The sequence below is a fragment of the Vulpes vulpes genome, unplaced genomic scaffold (genome assembly GCF_048418805.1).
Source record: "Vulpes vulpes isolate BD-2025 unplaced genomic scaffold, VulVul3 u000000652, whole genome shotgun sequence".
Classification (NCBI taxonomy): Eukaryota; Metazoa; Chordata; class Mammalia; order Carnivora; family Canidae; genus Vulpes; species Vulpes vulpes.
The window spans coordinates 633,480-656,053 of record NW_027325771.1 but is presented as its reverse complement, the minus strand read 5'-3'; the positions used below and the strand labels follow the sequence as shown (position 1 = coordinate 656,053).

The window sequence follows — 22,574 nt, the reverse complement described above, 5'->3', positions numbered from 1 at the left end:
CTGCCCAGCGCAGCCGTGACAGGCGTGACGCGCAAGCTCTATTTCATGAGGACGACCTGGCCCACGGTGTCATAAAAAAAAAAAAATGTATCCTAAGTTTCGGTAGGTTTGGGGCAACTTCAACATTGCCAGATCATCGTTTTTAGGATTTTTGATCTTCAAACCATCTCGAGCCGCAGGCCTGAGGCCTCCCATTGGCCATGCCCGTTTCTGCAGCTGTGAGCCCCGGCGTGAGCCACGGAGCGAGCGGGCACGTAGCCTGCAGTGCTGCTGGTTTCCCCGTGATGGCACTGCCGTCGTCCCCGTGCTCGTCTGTGCCCATTCCCAGCCCTCGCCGGGTGTCACTCCTTCATGACCTAACAGGTCCCCCCCTCCACGGTCAGCACCTTCCGGGCCGCAGCCACGGGTGTGGGGCCATCCACACAGGTCCTGAGCCCCCCTCAGCCCCCGATGTGGCCAAGGAGCTTTCCCATCGCCACCCCCCCCCCACCCCACTGCTCTGCAGCTGAAGGCCAGTCCCCACGGGGGTGGAGCCCTCATGGCCTGAATACCCTGCTCCCTCCGCCCCGGACAGGTGGCTCGGGGGACTGTTGCTGACCCTCGGCTGCCCCCCAGGCCGCACGTCCCCTGCCGTCCCTTCCCTCTCCCCGTGTGCGGCCCATGCCCAGGGTGCCGACCACAGCCCTTCTCCCCGACTTCTCAAGAGCTCTTCCCTGACAGTCGGGCTCCACGCGCTGTGTCATCAGAGCCACCGACCGCGCCGTCGCCCGCACCACCTCCTGCAGGGGGACCCCGTCTTCGTCTGTGCACAAGGCGGCCCCACCATGTGTTCCCTTCCAGCAGGGTCACTCTGCCCTCTGGATGACGGAAGCTGATCCCCGGGGAAGGCGTAGCCAGAAGCCAATTTACAGTGAGACATGGAACCTAGACGTACAGCCCGTGTCTGGACACAGAGCTGCTCCCACTGCCAGGGGGCCCGACCCCAAAGGACGTCGTCCTCAATACGCAGAGGATCCCGAGTCTCGGAGACGCGAGGACCTTCCTTCGGCCACGTGACTAACCCCACTGTTCCTTGCCATCCTCGGCTTTATTGGCGTGAGGGCACAGAGTCCAGTATAATAGTTTCAGGCACCCTCGTCCCCACCCCATCAACCCTCTCCAGGTCCCTCAGGCTCGGTTGGGGGGACCAAAGGCATGGGGCCTATGGGGTCAGCATTCTCTTCATGGCCGTTCTCAGCATCACCTTGACCATTAAACATTTTGTGAAAATTGAAGGGCTGGTCACATGTGGAAAACTTAGGATCACTTAGCCACAGTTTTTCCACGACCTCTCTTGCACCCCAAAAATACCTAATTTCAGTCTCTTACCCAAAGCCAAGTGTCTGCTTTCTCAATTTCTTGCAACCCTGTCAGGATTTTCAGCAACCACCCCCTTGGCTGCCCTAGTGCTTTATCCAATGTTCCTTGAAACCTGCCCTTGGAGCCCAGGAGCAGGGAGGAAGGACTGTCCCATCGGTTAGTCATCCGCCGAGCGAGGCGGGAAGTCCTGCCAGAGGAGCGCTGGAGTCCCCGTGCCGCCCTCCCATCCCACGCTGGCCGCCCCGGCTCAGCTCTCTCGCCGTCTGTCCGGCCGCCCTCTGCAGCCAAAGCACTGCCCGGGCACCAAAGGCGGCTTCATACATTCCTTTAATCCTCCTGGAAGGTTTTTGCGACCCTTTTCCAAACCGAATCTGACCAAGAACTCTGCAGTTAGATACCTTCCCCACGGCCGCACAAGACCTGACCCCTAGCAAGTGCCCATAAGCACCCGCCTTATCCATCGACCTCCCAGCCTGTGACACTGGCCGATGAAGAAGTATCCAGCAGAAAGCTGCCACCTTCAGAAATCAAGAGAGACGGTTATTTTCGACTGTTGCATGTCTGCCAAGTGTGGTAGTATCTGGCGGACGCACGCTCCACGATAGCCAGGGGGGACCGCGTTGGGGTTTCCTGCACCCCCAGTGCCTCGCGCATCCCCACGTGGAGGAGGCACTCCGCCGACGTGGGGTAGGGCAGCAAGTGGATATACCATAGGGATGTCGACATTCTTTAAGGCCGACGCACTTACGTGTACAAGGGGGGGGTCTTCTCATAGGCCGAAGGATCTCTCTGGCTCTCGGGCTGGATGGAAAAGCAGCTAGGAACCCGCAGGGGGAAGCCCTTAGCCACAAACTGAGGGGCCGAGGAGTGCGAAAGCCCAAATTCCTTGAGATGCATTCTGAGGACAAAACTACGTATCTCCAGAGCTCCTTTTGGGGTCGGGCTCGAGGTGCCCTCTGAGGGACCTTCTGGAAATCACACCTGCTTCCCTGTCGTGCGTCTAGCACCACCACGCCCAGTCGACTCTGGAAGCGCCTCCTTGATGAACGAGTCACACATAAGGGAAAAAGCAAGTTGGGATAAAAGGATGGGTTCTGCGTCGGGAGAGCCATGCACAGACCCTCTGACTTTCTGGAAAGGCGGCTCTCTGCTTCCCCTTCCATCATTCGTGAACTCGGGTCCTGCCCAGTGCATCTCTCCCCAGTCTCCTCTTTGAATCACACCCACTCTCCATTTCTAGTTATTCTCCCCCAAACCCTACCCCTTACCACTTCCTACACACACACGTTGCCACCCCTGAACTTTGACTTCTCCTCCTGGCCATAAGAACCTTTCCCATCTGCCGTCAGACCTCTGTGGCTCGTCTGATGGACCCAGCCTCTCGGGACAGGCTGAGCCTCTCCCCCATTCAGTCTCCACTGATGAGAGAATAAGCCGCAGCTCTCGAGCGGCACCCCTGGCTCCATGGGCAGGTATCCTGCAAACAGGCCACCTGTTAAGGAAAGGCAGAGGACCCTCGTGTCAGATGCATGATAGAGCTTCCAAACGGGGAGAAGGTACAGCTGGGAACTCCTGTTACGGAGTCAGAGGTGCGCCAAGGCTGCTTCAGCTCTTAGTAATTGGGAGAGGTGCATCTACTTGGACAAACTCTAAGTTCCTTTTTCCCTATAAGGAACCTCCTCGGGTTCGTGGAAGGTCCCCGGATGCCATTTAGTCACCTGAGCTTGGATAATAATCTTCCCTGAGTGGTATGGGCCCTAACCTCCCGGAAGATGGTGGCTTCGAAGGTTATTTGATTAATTCAGCATGTGAATCACGGCCAAGTCGTCATGGCTGGAGACAACTCTGGGATCCGTTCTTTCTAGGGCCGCCTGATGCAGTCCTGCAGATGATGCCTTCTGGATCCTTCTGTCCATTTTGGCTCCGAAGGTAGAGAGCAAAGCTATACTGGAATCTTTTTTTTTTTTTTTTTTTTCTGAACAGTGTTCGATATTCCTGTCATTTAGCTCTTTGTCCCCTGAAATTAGTAATGGCGACATTTGTAGAGAAGTGGAGCCAGTTGGCCCATGGGCTGTGTCTCTTTTTAGGGTGATTCCTCCACCTGTGTGGTTGGGCAGCTCCAGACTCTGGACCCAGGCCTTGCCAGTTAAATCAGAAGTGAGGACCCTTTTTCAAGACAGGCTGAGGCCAGCAAACAGGGCTTGGAGGTTGAGAAGGGGGTGGGTCTTGGGGCTCTCATTTGCCTCTGCTGGGTGCTTGAACTGAGAAGTGATATAAGCTTGAAGCTGGGGCAACTGTGTTAGCTCACGGGATAATGGAGAGCATGCTAGTGATAGAAAAAGGAAACAAGCCCGCAGACAGAGGCAGAGAGGAACAGGACCGGGGCCGCGGCAGGACAGGGGAGGCATCCAGCTGTACCAGTCTCTCCGGGTGTCTGGCTAAAATTTCTGCCTTGACACATTGCATGACACACTCCATATTCTTCTGATAAATTCCCTTTGATTAGGTGAGTTGAGCACGTTTGGTTCCAGAGAAGAAAAAAGAAAAAAAAAATTCATAAGATAGGCACAGGAAAGCATCGGGACTTGGTTTTAGGTGTTTGAATACCACCTCGAAGAGAACATTCTGGTAATGAGTGATTTTCCTGACTCCTCAGCATTATACTTTTATCCCTTCTTTGTGGATCAAGAAAAAGGTCCCTGACTTTAAAACGGATTTTGTAGCATCTTGACATTTTAGGAAGTAGTCCTGGATGAGGTAACAGAATTCCTGATTTTCCAGACAACTCCGCAGGGTCACATAGACTCTCAAGTCAACAGATCTAGTAACTGTTACTGCACCGCATCATGAACTGATAAATCCGTAGAGCCTCCGAGGCTGCGGATGAGAGAGGAGGTGGAGAAACAGGCTTATCTCCCCTTTGAGTTAGCCTCCAGTTCAGAACTAACTTTGTGGTGCCAAGAATAATGGATTATTCTCCCTGTGATGAAATGTATTTTCCAGCAACGCTGAGTCCTTCCCACCAGTACTGGGTTACGAGTCGACATGACTTATTCATTCTCACGCCAGCACGAAGGTTGACCTAATTATTCAAGTGCCAATGTGAGAGCACCGTCCTCAGTTTCTCTTCCAGAAGTGAGAGCATGACCACCCTGATAAACAAGCTACCCCTCAGTGCCAAGCACTCCGCCACAGGAGACTGCTAACCAACGCTATCTGAGCTATACCACTTTCTCTTCCGGAATTCCATGTAGGATTTCACACATAGACTTGAGTTGTTTTGCCAGCCTTTGGCAATTTCCAAGTTTCCCACAGATTAATGAAAAATCCAGCTGTTTCCAACTATTTGGAACAGAGCAATATGAGATAAAATGAGGATAGAAGGGAATCTTTATCCAATTTCTCCAGCAGCCAGAGAGATTTGGAACATATTGAGAAGAAAAATTGCAAGCTCAATTGTTCAAAGATTAAAAAGAAGAAAGAACGCTTTGTATTGAATTTCTGAGAATGCCTTTTATTTACCAAACCGAGAAAGCTAAAAAGCTATTCTTTGATTAATCAGGTATGAGCTCATTCTGCCTCTCTAATCCGGCCTATGAATAATTTCAATGAAAGGTGAGTAACTGTGGCTCACATGAAGGACATCTGGACACCTTGACAACAACGTGAGAATGGATCTCAGGGCAGCAGCTAAATGAAAATGTTATGTAAAGTCAATGCTCCTAAAATCATTCTTGCTAGTTTGCTAATTTAAAATTTTTCACAGGATCTTTTCAATAAATAGTGAAATAGTGATTCACATATACCAAAAAAAAAAAAAAAAATCATTCACACTTCCCACACTTTACAAAAATTAATTCAAAATGAATCATAAACCTAAATTCAAAATCTAACACTAAAAAACTTTTAGAAAATTGACTATGATTCTGAAATAATGATGCATAAAGAGAAATAATGGATAAACTGGACTTCATCAAAATTAAGAACTTCTCTCCAAAAGACCCTGTTAAGTGAATGAAAACACAAGACAAGGAGAAACTGTTGGCAAAGCACTTATGTGATAAAGAACTCATATCCAGAATATATAAAGAACTCTCACAACTCAATAACAGGGAGGAAAAAACTAATTTTTTTTAATTGCCAAAAGATTTTAACAGACATTTAACTAAGGAAGATACACAGATGGCTAATAATCGCATAAAAAGATGCTCAACATCATTAGTCAAATTCAAATTGAAACTGCTGAGATCCCATTACAAAGGCTAGTATCCTATGGGGCAACTGGAACTCCCGTACGTCGCTAATCAGAGGATGAGGTGGCTTAGATGCCTTGAAAAATAGTTTTACCGTTTCCTATAAACCCAAACATAGACTTGCCATATGACCCAGCAATCCTCTCCTACATATTTATTCAATGAATTAAAAACCTTATGTTTATGCAAAGAACTACATACAAATGTTTATAGTGGCCTTATTCACAGTTACCAAAACTAGAAAAAACTTGTATCTCAACTGGAGAATTGATAAATAACTGTGGGTATCCATGAAATACTACTCAGTAGTCAAAAGAAACAAATAATATGCATAGTAACGTCGATGAATCTCACATGTTTTATGCCAAGTAAGATAGGCCAGACTCGAAAGACCACATAATGTGTGCAAATATCACATCGTTATGTTATTACGCCTGAAAATAATATGTTCTATGTCCACTGTATCTCAATTCAAAAAATAATTTTTTAAATAAAATCAATGTTTCTAAAGGTCTACATAATGGAAGACTCCATCTATGTGATATTTTTACAAAGGGAAACTCTAGGGATGGGGAATAGACCAGTGGTTGCCAGGGGCTGAGAGTTTGGGGGAGGTTTGACTACAAAGGAACTAGAGGGGATTTGTGGGGTGAGAGAACCTTTTCCAACTTCATGGCGGTAGTAGCTGCTATACTGTATATATTTGCCAAGACTCACACTAAAAAAGGTGACTTATTTTATGTAGATTATACTTTAGTTCTTAAAATGGGGGGAAAATCCTTCACAGACCGATGGATGGTATTATAAAATGCAATAAACTTTCATTTTGAGAAAAAAATGATGTAAAAAAAAAGACCTACATAATACCGGTCCAAATTCCTTGTTATGGTCCACGAACATAAAATTTCTTTGGTCCGTGCCATTTCTAAACACAGATTCTCAAGTTCTGAACTTCCTTCCTCGCAGATGAACAGGATTTTGTAGGCCCCTCTCAATCTGCAGACGGGACTTTGGGGAACACTGTTGTAGAGGACACGGGTTGATGGTCGTCTTCAAATCCGTTTCCACTTTCTCACAGCACCCCACTTGCCTAAGGAGCAATTCGTCCCTACTGCGTACAGTCCAGCGGGATCATAATCCAGGCCCAGCTCTCCCCATGTAGGCCCTGGACACTTACCCCCCGTAACTGCGCAGAAAGAGGCCATGATGGCGGTCCTGTTCATGCCAACATCATGTCCGACCCAAACGTGTGCTCTTGTCTTGGTTTTCTCCATCTTGACCTGTGCGGCTCCTCTGTTTCTGAATATTTCCATGCCTTTGACCCTCTATGGTCTGCTCGTGGAGCTGTATCCCTTCCCTTCCTAGATGACAGGGCCCCATTTTCCTAGGGACCCATGGGCTGTATAAACGACCTCCCTCCGCTTGCTTCTCCACATCAGTACGTGCTGACTCTACATCAAGTGACAGGATCCCAACTTCCAAGGTTATTATTGCCTCAACAGAGACCCCAAAGTTTTACAAAGCATACCTGGGGATGCATCGGAACACTTTTCTCTCTCAGTAACAGAATATGCAACTTGGCTTTGACATTTTTATTCTCTTTCATAACGAGAGGTTTAAAATGCAGGCGAGTTAGAGTTGGTTCAGCAGCTCAATGGTGCCCGCAAGGATCCAGTGGCCTGGGGTCCAGAACCTACTCTAATCCTCCTGCAGGAGCCAGGCCTCGCTTGTCAGCATCCGCAGGAGGACGCGAAGAAGAGGCGTCAAGGCCTCATATGTGGAGAGACTCTCTCTGTTCGGGAGGAGCTGTATTCCTCAGGAGCTCGTGGCAACGCCGCCTCGGTTGGTCCAAACTGACCGGTCTGCCCGGGAACGGCCACGAAGGAAGCCGGCAAAGTGAGTTCCCGGCATTATCACTGCTCTCATGGGCGGCGGGGCTGCCAGAGAAAAACCAAAGGGACGCACTGTCACCTGTGCTCCAGGCCGCCCCTCCCGCTCCTTCTGAGGCCAGCAGAATTCCTTGTCTGGCTTTAACAGCCGGAGAGCTCTGGTGGAAGGGGGTGGCTGAGCACCGAGGGCAGCGTGTCAGGAGGTATTCCAAATATCTTTTCCGTCAGAGCGTCCCCACGCACATATTCAACCTTTGCAGACCTTAATTCCCTCATCTGCAGGTTGCACGGTGACTCCCCAGCGCCTACCCACAAGGTCGTCCTGAGAAGTAGACAAGATGCACGGGCAAGTACCTGCTGCAGCACCTGGTCCGTAGTAAGCAGTCGCTCGGAAGTGGCTATGTCTTAAAGTTTAAGACAAGGAAGCAAATTGGAAAGCATTAAGCAGCAAAGGCATAGATTTTGGAGTGTACTAGAGTCTAGAAAAGGGAGACACTGCTGTGCATTGAAGTCTTTTGGAAAAGTAGCCCTGAGGACGCAGCATGCAAGCTGGCCTGGGGGGATGGCCAGCCTGGGACTGCGGGGAAGGTGGGGAAGTCACTGGGGTAGAAGGGCGGACAGGGTCGGCCTGGGACGGACGGCAGTGTTGGTGCTGTGGGAGGGACAAGGGGACTTTACCCAGCAAGACTCACTTCATGCTGAGTACTGCGCCTTATTCAAGTTCCTCGACAGCCCTGTGCGGTCAGGGCTCCCCAGGGACAGTTATTGGCTCAAGCTGACATAACAAAATGCCACTGACTGGGGAGCTCAAACAACAGAACTTTCCTTCTCTCGATTCTGGAGGTGGAAAGCCTGAGATTAGAATGTCAGCATGGTTGGGTTCTGGTGAGAGGTCTCTTCCCGGACTGCCTCCTAACTGTCCTCACATGGCAGAGGGAGGGAGGGGGAGAGATCAACATCTTTCTCCCTCTCTCTTTTCTTCTTCTAATAGGGCCAATAATCCCATCCTGAGGGCCCCACCCTCACTACCTAATCTAACCCTCACCACCTTCCAGAGGCCTCATCTCCAAATACCACCAGGTAGGATTAGGGCTTCACCATATGAACTTGGGGGATACACAAACATTCCATCCATAAGAGATGTGTGTGCAAATGGATGATTGATAGATGATAGATAGATAGATAGATAGATAGATAGCTAGATAGATAGATAATAGATAGGTAGATAGATAGATAGATAGATGATAGATAGATGATAGATAATAGATAGATAGATGATAGATAGATAATAGATTGATAGATTACAGATAGATAGGTAGATAGATAATAGATGGATAGGTAGATAGATAATAGATGGATAGATAATAGATAAATAGATGATAGATGATAGATAGATAGATAGATAGATAGATAGATAGATAGATAGATATAGATGATAGATAGGAGATTTATTTTAAGAATTGGCTCCCACCACTGTGGAGGCCTGGAGAGCCTAGGAGGTGATGGGGGAGGCCCACAGCCGAGAGACTTAGGAAGAAGCTGCAGCCAACTAGAACACCAGGAAAAGCCGATGTCTCAGATAAAATCCAAAGGCAGTCTGCTGGAGAATTCCTCTTGCTCAGGGGTGGTCGGCCTTTTGCTCTGTTTAGACTTTCAACTGACTGAACAAGGCCCACCCACATTACGGAATGAAATCTGTTTTACGGAAAGTCCACCAATTTAAACATGACGCTCACTCAGAAACACTCTCACAGAAACAACCAGAACAGTGTCTGACCAGCTATCTGGGTATCGTGGTCCAGCCAGAGTGGAACACAAAATTACTCATCACAGGCTGATTTTAATCTTTCAGATGAAGCAATGGAGGCTCGGCGAGATTAAGTAACATGCCTTAAGGACCTGGAACAGTTGAAGCCGGGTGGAAACGCAGGTCGGTCTGAACCCGCGGCCTGTGTCTCCTCATAATGCCTTGTGCTGGGTCTGGAGAGAAATTCATTTGAAAAGACATCCTGCACCAAGAGGAGGGCTGGGAATAGCACGTACCTCATGCATCCTCCCCGATAATCACAGTGACTTGCCACAGACATGCTTAACTTTAGAGGCCATGGGGTGGGTGACCGGATGGACGGATGGAATAAAAAAATCGTCCCTGGATAATCATGGTTGCAAAAGAGGAACTGATTCCTGGTATTTCTTCACATCTGGTTCGGCTCTAGAGCTGGGCTGTTCAAAACAGTAATTACTCGTTACATGTGCCTATGAAAACCAAAATGTCTAATTAATTTAGATAGAAAGTCAGTTTCTCTGCTGCACTAGCCACGTGTGGAGTGCTCAGTAGCCACGTGTGGTAAGTGGCCACACGTTAGACGGCACAGCTACAAAACATTCCATCGCCACAGAGAGTTGTACTGGGGGGTGCTCCTCCGGAGAGACGTACCAGTCCTCCCGTCGCGGCACTGATGCAGGTCTCTGTGAACATATCCCTTGTTTCTTGGAGATGAATTATGAGAAAACTTGTAACTGTAAGCCGATCAATCTCCCCACTGGCCAAGACCTTTCTTACACAATGTAGATCACCGGGGCCCTGGCCCTCGGGTGCCTGTTTCTGCTTCCTCGGGGCCCAGTAACTGCTCGCTCTGCTGGATCTCTGCATAGACCCAAGGTGCCATTGACATTTGGCTCCCTTCAAACTATAAACATCTAACAAGCTCCAGATGCACAAGTAGTAGATTTAAAGTCCTGTCAATATGGACACTAGGGCCTGAAATGAAACACTTGGCATTCAATTTGACTAAAATGCTAAACTCATAATTTATGGGTTCAATAAAATATGAATGCTAACAGCCAATTTTTAGGTTGGAGCCTCTGCACGTGTGTGTACGGTGCGTAGATACCGTTTTTCAAGACAAAGTTACTGGCAGAGTTTAAAAAAACAACAACTGGTCTTCCGAATAGAGCTTTCGTGATGATAATCATTTTTAATGGGCCCAAAATGTTGTTCATAATAGTGTGTAGCCACACCCACCTGTTTCCTGAGTTGAGTGATAAAATAAAACTGCCAACTAACCACAATGTCTATGAGGGGTGAAGACACGGACAGCAGAGGAGATGGAGCTGTCAGAAAATAGGAGCCTTCCCAAAGTGGCTTCACCTCCCAGAGCCTCCCTCGGAAAGCCCTGGCTGCCATGTGCCAAACTGCAAATGAGTGGCTCTAATGAAAAGGGAAACATGATGAGCTCTGTAGCTATGGAGGGGGTTAGAAACCAGTAACAGCTACACCAAATGTTTGGTTCAAGGTAAGCACGAGAGCCGAAAACAAAACGAAAGTTGCTTTTCCCAATCAACAGGAATCCTTAAAAAAACAAACAAAAAAATCCCCCCCAAAAAAACACAACTTTTCTTCTCTGACCTCAATTTCATCTCTTACTCCACCCCAATTTAAAATAAAAACATGGGAAAGGGAAGTAGATTTACTTTTCCTTATTGTTCCCACTAACTATAACCAGAAGAAAAAAAAAAAAAAGCTTAGACATTATATATAAAATAAAAATACAAGTCTTTGAAAGGAAAGGAGGAAGGAAAACCATTAGGGAGCTGGAGACCCAAGGAACAAAATGGTGGCAAGTTTCCTGGGTTGTCTTTTTTTTTAAAGAAAGAATCATGTTCTTTTTTTTTTTTTTTAAGATTTTATCTAATTATTCATGAGAGAGAGAGAGAGAGGCAGAGGGAGAAATAGGCTCCATGCAGGGAGCCCAACATGGGACTCGATCCCAGGACTCCAGGATCACTCCTGGGCCGAAGGCAGGTGCTAAACTGCTGAGCCACCTGGGAATCCCCCCTGGGTTGTCTTTTGGCCTCTTATATCTCGGGCTAGAAGGCGCTAGCCACCCAGAAGGACCAACAATGCAGGCCAAAAACAACATCAAAGCCTCCTCTCTTTAGAAAAAGGGCCAGGAAAGGAGTAGCCCTAGTAGGACAGAGAACTTTTAGACAGTAATCCGACAAAACACCAGAGAAAAATGTATGGCCCTCCCCCTACCTGCACTGATAAAGGCTAATGTAGGCCTAGGCTTTGAAGGGCGTCACGAGGTGCAAAGCAGGAAGCCAGGACATTCATCCCCGCTGAATGGTGACGAGTCCCTCCTCACACCCAGAGAGACCACTGCCACCCCCACCCAGCAGTAATGAGGCCTCCCTCCCTCCCTGCTAGATGATGGCACAGGGGCCCTAGCTGAGAGCCGGACATCCACCGCTGCCACTGTCATTAGCAGTAAGAAGACCACTTTCCCTCTCGCGCGGTCAGTGGAGACCGTGGGGTGGGGGTAACAAGGCAGCGCCTCTACCCTACCGGCCAGGCAGGTCATTGGTGAAGGCAGGACGGCTGAGCTCCCTGTTACATGGGGAGCCCTGAGTGTCCAAGAGGCACAGTGGGGAACCAGGACATCTACGAGCTAAGAACGCTAAGAACGGGTCGCTTCCTCCTCTCCCCCTGCTGGAGTGGTGACAGAGGAAACCAGCTAAAGCAGAAGGGTTAAATAAGACTCAGAATCTGATGACACAATATCCAGGATGTCCAGGTTTTAATCAAGAATCCTCATACCAAGAATCAGGAAGATTTCAAACTCAATGAAAAAAAGACCATCCCCAGGGGGCACCTGGCTGGCTCCATCAGAAGAGCGTGCAGCTCTTGGTCCCGGGTTGGTGAGCTCAAGCCCCATGTTGGGTATAGAGATTACTTAAAGAAAGAAAACCTTAAAAAAAAAAAAAAAAAAAAAAGACCAACAGATACCAACACTGAGATGACAGATGTTTGACCTGACAAGGATTTTAAAGCAGCCATCATGAAATGCTTCAATAGGTAATTATAAACATGCTTGAAACAAGTGAAAAATAAATCTCAAGAAAGAAACTCATTAAAGAAATAGATGCGAGGATAAACCAAAATTTAGACGCCCAGATATCGTTAAAACTGTCTTGTATCCACAATATGGAGTATTGCTTACTAGTAAAAAAAGGAAAGGACGACTTTCTAAAGATTTATTTATTTATTTAAAAGATTTGTTTGTTTATTACTGAGAGTGTGTGAGAGTGAGGGGCAGGGGCAGGGGCAGGGGCAGGGGCAGAGGGAGAGGAGCCCCTGCTAAGTGTGGAGCCCGACACGGGGCTGGATCTCATGCCCCAGGACCATGACCTGAGCCAAAATCAAAAGTTAGACAGACGCTCAACTGACTGAGCCACCCGGGCGCCCCCGGGATATAGTCCTGATACATGCAGCAGCCTGCATGAGTCTCTGCAGAATTATGCTGAATGAAAAAAAGCCAATCCCAAGATATTCAATTCTATAGGATTCCATTCTTATAACATTCTTGAGATGAAAAGATTATGGAAATGGAGGACGGATTAGTGGTCATCCATCGTTAAGGAAAGGGTGAGGGTAGGAAGGAAGTGGGAGTGGCTTGAGAGGGGCAACTGGGGGGATCCTTGAGGTGATAAAATGTTCTCTATCTTGAAACTAGACCCCTGTCTTTTTTTTTTAAGATTTTATTTATTTATTCATAAGAGACACAGAGAGAGGCAGAGACCCAGGCAGAGGGAGAAGCAGGCTCCATGCAGGGAGCCCGATGTGGGACTCGATCCCGGGACCCCGGGGTCACACCCTGGGCCCAAGGCAGATGCTGCACCGCTGAGCCCCCCCCCAGGTGTGCCTAGACCCCGTCTTACATCACACATAAAAAGTAACTCCAAAGGGATTAAAGACTTGAAAGTAAGACCTGAAACCATAAACTCTACAAAACACAAACATACACAGTAAGCCGTGACCTTACCCTTGATGATTTGGGGGATCTGACTCCAAAAGCAATAAAAACAAAAATAAACAAGTGGTACAACCACATCAAACTAAACAGCTTTGGCACAGTGAAGAAAACCATCAACAAAATGGAAAGGCATTTTAACAACAAAATGATAAAATATTTATAAGCCCCATCTCTGATATAGAGTTAATATCCAAAATGTATAAAGAACTTGGGATCCCTGGGTGGCTCAGCGGTTTAGCGCCTGCCTTTGGCCCAGGGTGTGATCCTGGAGTCCCAGGATCAAGTCCCTGCATGGAGCCTGCTTCTGCTTCTGCCCTATGTCTCTGCCTCTCTCTCTCTGTCTCTTATGAAAAAATTTAAAAATTAAAAATAGGCCTTCCACTTCAGATATTTATGGAAGGAAAACAAAAACACTAATTCAAAAAGATAGATGCACTATCTATGCATGTATAATTGACATCTAACGTCGTATTAGTCTCGGATGAACAACACAATGTTCATTACGACATTATTTGTAATAGTTGAGAAACGGATCCGACCCAAGTGCCCATCCATGGATAAAAACGATGTGGTGTAGACACGCTGTGGAACCCTCTTCAGCCTAGAAGAGAATAAATCTTGCCATTAGGGACAGCATGGACAGACCCGGAGGGCATTCTGCTAAGTGAAGTCAATCACACAGAGACAAACCCTATATGACTTCACGCAGAAAAATCTTAAGACGGAAATCCTCACTCACAGATTCGGAGAACAGATCGGTGGTTGACACAGGTGGGGAGTGAAGGGCATCGATAGGTTCAAACAACCTCCATCTGTAAAATAAATGAGTCCTGGATGTAACGTACAGCACGGCAGGTAATAGTCAGCGGAACTGCGTGGTGTGTTTGAAAGTCGGTAAGAAAGTAAATCTTAAAAAGCCTCATCACAAGAAAAAAAGACAATCGGACAGCTATGCATGGTGCTGGGCTGCATGTGGTGTCGTCTACACTGCAGGCGAATGAATACCGAGTCATTGTGTTGTTCATCTGAGACTAATACGACGTTAGATGTCAATTATACATCAACTGTAAAAAATGTTCTATTTCTTGACTGTGTTAGCGTCAATACCCCAGTTACGATATTGTACGACACTGTTGTATAAGACGTTACCACTGGGTCCAGGGTACGCGGGGTACGTCTGTATTATTTCTGATGACAGCGTGCAAATGTCCGTAATTATCTCAAAACACAAAGTTCGATGTAAAAATGTGAACGGAAAAAAAATAATAAATAATAAATAAATAAATAAATAAATAAATAAATAAATAAATAAATAAAAATGTGAATGGTGCAGCTTCTTAGACAAGCTCACGAAGTTGTGACCAAAATCTAGTGAGTTTTGGAACCATTTCCCTCCAAACTAATCCTCGTTAAAGTATGACATTTACCGTTAGGAATTTGCATTAACTGACCACGGAGCACGAAATTCACCCCGATTCCAGGAAACACAGGTTGGTCTGTAGACAGAGGACAGAAGAGGAGGATGTCAGAACAGTCCACTGTGCTTCTTGTCTACACGTGCACTTCAATTTAGCATAAAAAGAGCTTAGTTTCTGAGATTAATTAATGCATTAATTCAAAAACATTTATTACATGCCTGCCGTGCGCCCAGATTTATATTTGTTCATTAATATTTCGGACCCTTTGATAACAAGGGGGTTTGAATTATATGGTCTCATTCACTTGAGGAATATAAAAAATAGTGAAAGGGAATAAAGGGGAAAGGAGAAAAATGAGTGGGAAATATCAGAAAGGGAGACAGAACATGAGAGACTCCTAACTCTGGGAAACGAACAAGGGGTGGTAGAAAGGGAGGTAGGCGGGGGGTGGGGGTGACTGGGTGTTGGGCACTGAGGGGGGCACTTGATGGGATGAGCACTGGGTGTTATTCTATATGTTGGCAAATTGAACACCAATAAAAAATAAATTTATAAAAAAAAAAAGAAAAAAACAAGGGGTTTGACGAGACAGTCGTGAAATCCCGCCCCACCCCACCCTAGCTCCTAACACTTGGAGTTCCAGTTCCCAGCCCTGCTGTTATCTCAGAACAAACTGTCGGAGTAGAAGAGTACCTTGTGACCAGAGCCAAATAACACCATTATTTTGTCATTAACAAACGATGCCTTTTCCCCTAAATCAGAATTGTGGTGTCCTCAGGACTACACACGGCCTGGGACAGACACAGATGGGATACCGGGCAATGGGAAGGTAAGGAGTGTTTGGAAATTACCATTTCTCTTTGTGCTCATCTCCCACTGCCTGGAACCAATCTGTGTGTCGTACTTGACAAAAAGAAAGAAAAAGAAAAAGAAAAAAAAAAAAAAAAAACGATGGGCCACGGAAATTGTTTCTCCTTGGCTGTGGCAACTGTATGCGAGACGGAGGGGTAGAGAATAATGTTTTCTAAAGAGCATGTGCTTTCTTGAAAATCCTTTTGGGGATTTTACCAAAACGATTGCCTCCAAGTCAAATGCAAATAAGACAGTGAGAACTTACTCTGTGTTGTTCCAACCACGCCTCAAGCATCGCACATTTGGGATTGAGATCCCAACCTAATCACCCAAATCCAAATTTCTTTGTGAGGAAAGACAGGCTGAGATTGGTGCTACATCTTATATGGAGAGAAATGTTTCATAAACCTCCTTCAAGGCTCTACGAGGTACAGCAGCCCTTGCTCAGTACAGCTTCTGGATGAATCGAAGCGTTAAGTAGACATCAAGACGGTGATGAAATTCTCATTCCAGTTCATACACACGGGTTTAATACTGATAATTAAAGAAGGAAAGCTGGCAAAACACATGTAGAATTTAAGCCAATCCCAAAATGCTTGAAAAACAAGTCAGGCTATCTGGAAGCACAGAGCGCTGCTGGGTTTGCTCATCCCTAGTGACGGGAAACTAAAATATTGAAACTAACTCCATTTAAATATATTCTCCCCTCCCAACAGATGCTTGGGTTCACCCCTGCCAAGGAGCCCGGTAGGCTGGCTCTTTGTGCCAAGAGCAGAGCCTGGGTTTCCACATGCCTCCCAGGCTGTCAGGGCTCAGATGCCATCAGGGCAGAGTTTCCTCCCCTCCGCCTCCAACCAGATGACATGTTTGGGCAGAAGGCTTACTCGCTTCCATCCTTATTCTCTTACCTCTAGGCCTTAAGGGTGTCCAGCCCCTGCCTCGTGGTTGAAGGATGACCTTCAAGCCTCCAGACTCAGGTTTGCACATGTCCTGGAGCCCCTTTGGTGACATCACCAGATGGGACATAATTGCATGAAAAGCCTGGCACCCGAGCCTGTGGGAGGGCAGCAGACAGGCTGCCTCCCAGCCAGTGAGTGTGGAGAGGACGGGCACGTTTGCGGCTGACCCCTACCAATCCTTGACCACGCTGGCTTCCACAGGGTCCACGAAGAGCCCCACAGTTCATCAGAGCTCTCGCTCCGCTCTACGTCCTCTGATCTCTACGACCTCCCTCTGCGTGACCCCACTCCCGCGTGATGGGCCGTGACTCAGCTGGTGACAGCTGGGCAGGCCCGGCCCAGGGTCTGGCGCAAGACCCTTGCCAAGGGGGCAGAGCCGTTGAGAAGACCCGGGGGCCCGAGGTGACCCTCATGCACGTCCAGTGCTTTATTTTTTTAAAAAAGATGTATTTATTTACTTATTTATGAGAGAGAGGCAGAGACACAGGCAGAGGGAGAAGCAGGCTCCATGCAGGGAGCCTGACGTGGGACTCGATCCCAGGTCCCCAGGATCATACCCTGGGCTGAAGGCAGGGGCTAAACCGCTGAGCCCCCCAGGGATCCCACGTCCAGCACTTTAAGTGCAGAACTTCCATAAGCTTAAAAGGCCCCTGGCTCCCCAGGAACTCCACCACCCGGATCGGGACGGCCAAGCCAGCATCTGAGCATCGCCATGAATCTGGTGGTGTTCAGCTCTCGGACTGTGTGGACCACACCGTTTTCATGTGAGGAGCATAGAAGCCCCTGAGGGTTCGGCTCTACTTCCCGCCGTAGAAGATCCTCAAGACTCCACAGGCAGCAAAGCCATCTCTGACCAAAAAAAAAAAAAACCCCAAAACTGCCAAAACGCTTTAATGAATCATGGTACCTCATTAAAACCGGGGCTATATTGCATTTTTTTTTTTTTTTTTTTTACAGACAGAACAAGAGAAATAGCTTTCTAGGATCTTAAAGAATGTGTGCAGTTTTGTCTTTCATTAATCAAAAGATATTATCCAGTCCTTGAATTCAAACCCTCAAGAAACTGAGATGCCAGGATCCAGCTGCTGCACTGCTTCATGATAATTAGAATACAAGATTGTAATCCCTCAAAGAGAAGTGTTTTGTTTCAGTTTAACCGATAAAACAGTTCCCCAGAAGTCCTTTGAATGAGGAACATCAACCTCATTATTATCAAAACGCCAAACCAGCCGACTTCACGGGCGTCAAAAACAAGCTCCTTTGTAAAATTCATAAAAATACGCGTGATTGCGCCCTCCGCTCTTGCGTCCTTCCAAAATATTTTACTGAAGCTTAAAATCCAAATAATGAAAAAAAATTCCAAACCTACAGTTACTGTAAATTCTGGCCCAAACAAAAGCACTAAGATCAGCAAAACGCTTGCGAAAACAAGCTCTGGTGAAATTTTCAGCCCATTAATCTATTTCTATGACAGAGAAATAGGCCCAGTAGATTGAAGAGAAGCAAATAACATAATATATCTTAATTTAAGAAAGATTTTTTTTTTAATTTGGTCTCCTACAGCAGGGGCTGATTAGAAGAGTATTGAGAACCCAACACTGCGGGGTGGGTGCAGGGCCAGTGGGGCCACAGGACGGCCCAGGGCGGCTGTGAGTGGGGTGCCAGCCCAACACCGGTGGTCCCCACCCTGATGGACAGTCCCCATGAGCACTCTCCCCGGGTCGGAGGTCACCGGGGTGTTCAGAAAGGAAACCTGCCCCTTGGACGGGGTAACAGGGTAACTGGGGTAACCGGGGTAATGGGGTAACAGGGGTAACGAGGGCAACAGGGTAACTGGGGTAACAGGGTAACGGGAGTAACTGGGGTAACGGGGTAACCGTGGTAATGGGGTAACTGGGGTAACGGGGTAACCAGGGTAATGAGGTAACCGGGGTAACTGGGGTAATGGGGTACCCTGGGGGCACCCAGCCTTCCTGCCCCGAGCCAGGACCCGGACGGCAGCCTGGGGGAGCAAGGCAACCGCAGCAGGGACAGACCTACGAGAAGGGATGAGGGAGGCAGGACGGGCCCCCTGAGGCAGGGCCACACGTGACCACAGGCCAACGTGACACCCGGACGGGGCTCGGACATGGCGGGCTCGGCCGCTGTTGGATGCCAGCTCCCAGCCGTCTTCGCTAAACTGAAAAACCAAACCCACCATATTAAGCGTCTCGGTTTTTTTAACTGGATACAAGGACCGCGCTTTCCTGTCAACGTCTCGCTCTCCCCTTTTCATCCTCTCTCACACGTGCACACACGCGTGCACACGCACCACGTGGTGTCCTAGTGGGTGACACCTTGGTCCTTTTGTTCCCCCCAAGATTTATTTATTTGAAAGAGAGAGAGCATGAGGGTCCGAGGGAGGAGCAGCGTCGCCGCGAGCAGGGTTACGCCCACCGAGCGGGGCTCGGCCCTGGCCCCCGAGGCCGTGGCCTGAGCCAAAGGCAGACGCTTCACCCGCTTCACCCTGAGCCCCCGGACTGCCTTGAGGCCCTCACGTAGCAGGGAGGGACGTTGATCTTTAACATCGTTTTAGAAATGTTAACGGCCAGTGAAACACAAGGGTCCAGGAGCCACCGGCCCCATCTGCCCTTTGCCCCTGTGTCACCAGGTAAACCCACCGACATGTCGGCTCCATTGTTAGAACGTCCCCCGGCAGCTGGGACAAGACGCCACCGCGTCCCGGGTGGCCACGTTCCCGGGCGCCCGTGAGCCCAGCCTGATGCTGTAACTGACCTGAAAGCTGGTGGCGAAGCCGGCTCGTCCCCAGGTCCCGCGAAGACCAGGCTCCAGCACAGGATCGAGCGGGAGGACACTGGCCCCACCGCAGCAGGGCGCCGCCCGTCAGGAGCCCGGGAGGCCTGGCCCGGGGCGCAGCAGGCAGGGACGGTCCGGATCGCCGTCCCCATCCCAACACGGACCGCACACGCCGCCTGCGTCTACCTCAGCTGCTCCTTCGAGGAAGCCCAGCTACCTTCGGGCAGCGCAGGCCTGCGGGGACGGGCGCTAGCGTCGGGCTCACAGTCCCTCTCCGGGCTTCCTGCTGAGAGCATTTAAAATCCCTTTAGAGGGCTCCTGGGGGGCCCAGCGGTTTGGCGCCACCTTCGGCCCAGGGCGGAACCCCGGGGTCCCGGGATCGAGTCCCATGTCGGGCTCCCTGCATGGAGCCTGCTTCTCCCTCTGCCTGTGTCTCTGCCTCTCTCTCTCTCTGTGTGTCTCTCATGAATAAATAAATAAAAATTTTTAAATAAATAAATAAAAATCCCTTTAGATAATTACGAGTTCCTGTAATACCGAGATTCAGTAGGAATTGGTGTGGCGCGTCCTAACCATCAGGACGGAGACTTCACATGGAGGAGCCCGCCCACCTCTGGGCCCCCGGCTCCTAAAGGAAGCGGGTGTGCGCCCACCTGCCGGGTCAGGCCAGGCAGCGCCTTCCAGAGGATGGGACCCCGAGCGCCCGGCCCCGCGGGGGGATCGAGCTCGCCCGGGGGAGAAGGGAGCCAGGGGATCACAGCTGACTCAGGTCATAGGCAGGCGGCCTTGCCCCGGACCCTGGAACGTGCACACACGTGTCGACACATCGCACACATGCCCTCATCACACCCTGTGCACTCCCGTTTCCCTCGGAGGGGCGTGTGGGACCGAAGCCACACCTGGGGCGCCCGCAAGCCTCGCCGCCTGGCGGCCAACAGGTGCATGCCACAGGCCGCGACCCAGGCTCATCCCAGGGGAGGGCTGCGCACCCCTGACGCCAGGCGCAGGGTGGCCCCCCAGCCCCTGTGCTCCTGCCCCCAGAAGGACAGAAGCAGGACCCGGCAGTGGCGTCTCTTCCACTGCCCGGACACCCAAGGTTCCAGTCACTACACACAACCTCATGGCCACCAGCCGGGTCATCGCGGGACCCGGGCCGCCCGGAGCCAACTCAGGCCCTGACGTAGGGTTCCTCTTACGCTCGGCTTTGGAATCTGCTCAAAGACCAAAAGGAAGCTGGACTGCAAACCCCCAGCTGGCCGGCAAGCGCTCTCCAGGGCACATGACGCACGCCAGCCCCGGGGTACACGGCTCTGCTTGGCCGCGGGGAGGGGGGCCTGTGGCTCGGGAAGCCGCCCCCACCCAGCTGGGCCTCCCCAAGGGCCCCGGGCTCCCCGCTCCGGCACTGCAGGCGGCTGCGCAAACCAGGGTTCCCCCCGACCGAGGAAAACCACCAGGATTTCTGAGAATGCTGGTGGGTCTTGGGAGGCAGCAAGGTTTGCTCGGTGAGTGAAGAAAGCAGGCAGCTCTTTGAATAATACGACACAGCTTGAGGGCCTGCCTACGGTGAATGGAAATTAAAATAATCAAAATCGATGGTAATAATGTGCTCAAGGAGCAGTTCTGAAATGCAGATTACCCACTCAGCAGTCAACTCGCTAATGACATTAGATAATATGAAATACAAACAGGAGAAAAAACAATCTAAGCCAATTACGCTGATTATGCTTCTGACATCAAAAGGTGCGGCGAGATGAAGCTGCATTTCCATACATTAATATTTAAGCCGGTGCAGACCAGAGAGTGCTGCACATAATGAAGACCCAGTAGATCTGAGGACACATAGCTAAAATCTCTAATCAAGCAAAAAACAATTTTCTAAATGATAATTAGCAGTAATCACGTTTCTTAAATGCAGGATATTATGAAGTACAAGCTGTAATATTAAAAAAAAAAAAAAAAGATGGAAAAGCCGGATTTGTATTTCCTGGCTACGGCTCGCCAAGCATCATAAACAGAGACAAAGGCACCTGCAAAGGGCGACAGTGTGGCCGACGCGCAGAGTATGTCCACCGCAGGGAGACGGCAGCCGTGTGCTCTGTGCACGAGAATGGAGGGAAGAGGTGGCGAGAGCAGGGGAGGCCGTGGGGACGGAGGCGAGGAGTGGGGAGCTGCGCTCCAGGGCGTTGCGTGGAGACAGTCTGCAGCTCTGTGCAGGCCTTGGGCTGCCTCTTATTTCCGTTCTTGGTTTGCAAATAGTCACACGGGGCAACGCGGGCTGCTGCCGCCGGGCCACGGAGAGAGTGTGAGCTCCGCTGGTTTTCCTGCCCCTGCCGAGCCGGGGGCCGAGGCAGCCGCGCGCACCCACGACGGCTCCTCCAGCCACACGCCCCGTCTGCAAGGTGCCCACACGTCCTGCGAGGACAGCAGGGCCAGGCCGCGCTGTCCCGGAGGCCCCCCTCCTGCTCCCAGCTCCACGCCCGCCTGTGGGTGAACCACAGCCCAGGATAGGACAGCGGCTTGCCTGAAACCGCGCGGCCGGTGTCCGGGGAGCAGACGGCAACACCGTGTGCTCACTCAGGGAGAGAGAGCGCTCACGCAGGGGCAGAGGGAGAGGGAGAGGCAGGATCCGGAATGATGAGTGGCGCCAAAGTCTGACCCTTAACGGACCGACCCAGCCACCGGGGAGCCCCGGGGCACCTCCTACCTTAATACAACACAAAATAATAAGGTGATCATGAGCCGAAACAAAAATCCAAAATCAGGCTTTGAAAAATAGTCTGTCCATTCTGTTGAGATCGAACATAATATCCAGGATACCTGTGCTCAGCCCCGTGTGTAAAAAAGCATTTGGTGGAAAACAAAAATCCTAGAACTCTAAAGAAATGAATAAACAGAAATCCTCCTGTTGTGTACAGATTTGCTAAGAATCGCAACCTGCAGAAGAGGAGGTTACAATCACCAGGGCATTCAGGGAGCATCTGCTGGAATCAAGGCATTTCCTGGGCTCTGCGGGAAATAAGGTGCAGGTAAGGTAGCTGGGTCACCGAGGAAGTTCGCCCTCTTAAGTCAGGACTAACCCCAAAACCCCCAAGCCTTTGTCCACACAAGGCACGCGCTACACCCTACAGAAGCGTCCGGGTACTGTGGCCTGCCTGTCGCTCCGTCTGCGCGGCGTCAGTGACCGAGGGGCACACGCTACCTGAACCCGGGGAGAGGATGTGCTGGGGGAGTT

At 49.6% G+C, this 22,574-nt stretch overlaps 1 long non-coding RNA gene across 2 annotated transcripts in view; it reads right to left on the bottom strand.

The window, feature by feature from the left end:
• LOC112908234 (uncharacterized) overlaps positions 1-21,871 on the bottom strand; it is a 53,210-nt gene extending 31,339 nt beyond the window's left edge. For both annotated transcript variants that reach the window (XR_011999165.1, XR_011999166.1), the window contains exon 1: positions 21,370-21,871. This is a non-coding gene — a long non-coding RNA (uncharacterized lncRNA). The remainder of the gene's footprint in view (positions 1-21,369) is intronic.
• Positions 21,872-22,574: the final 703 nt, after the last annotated feature.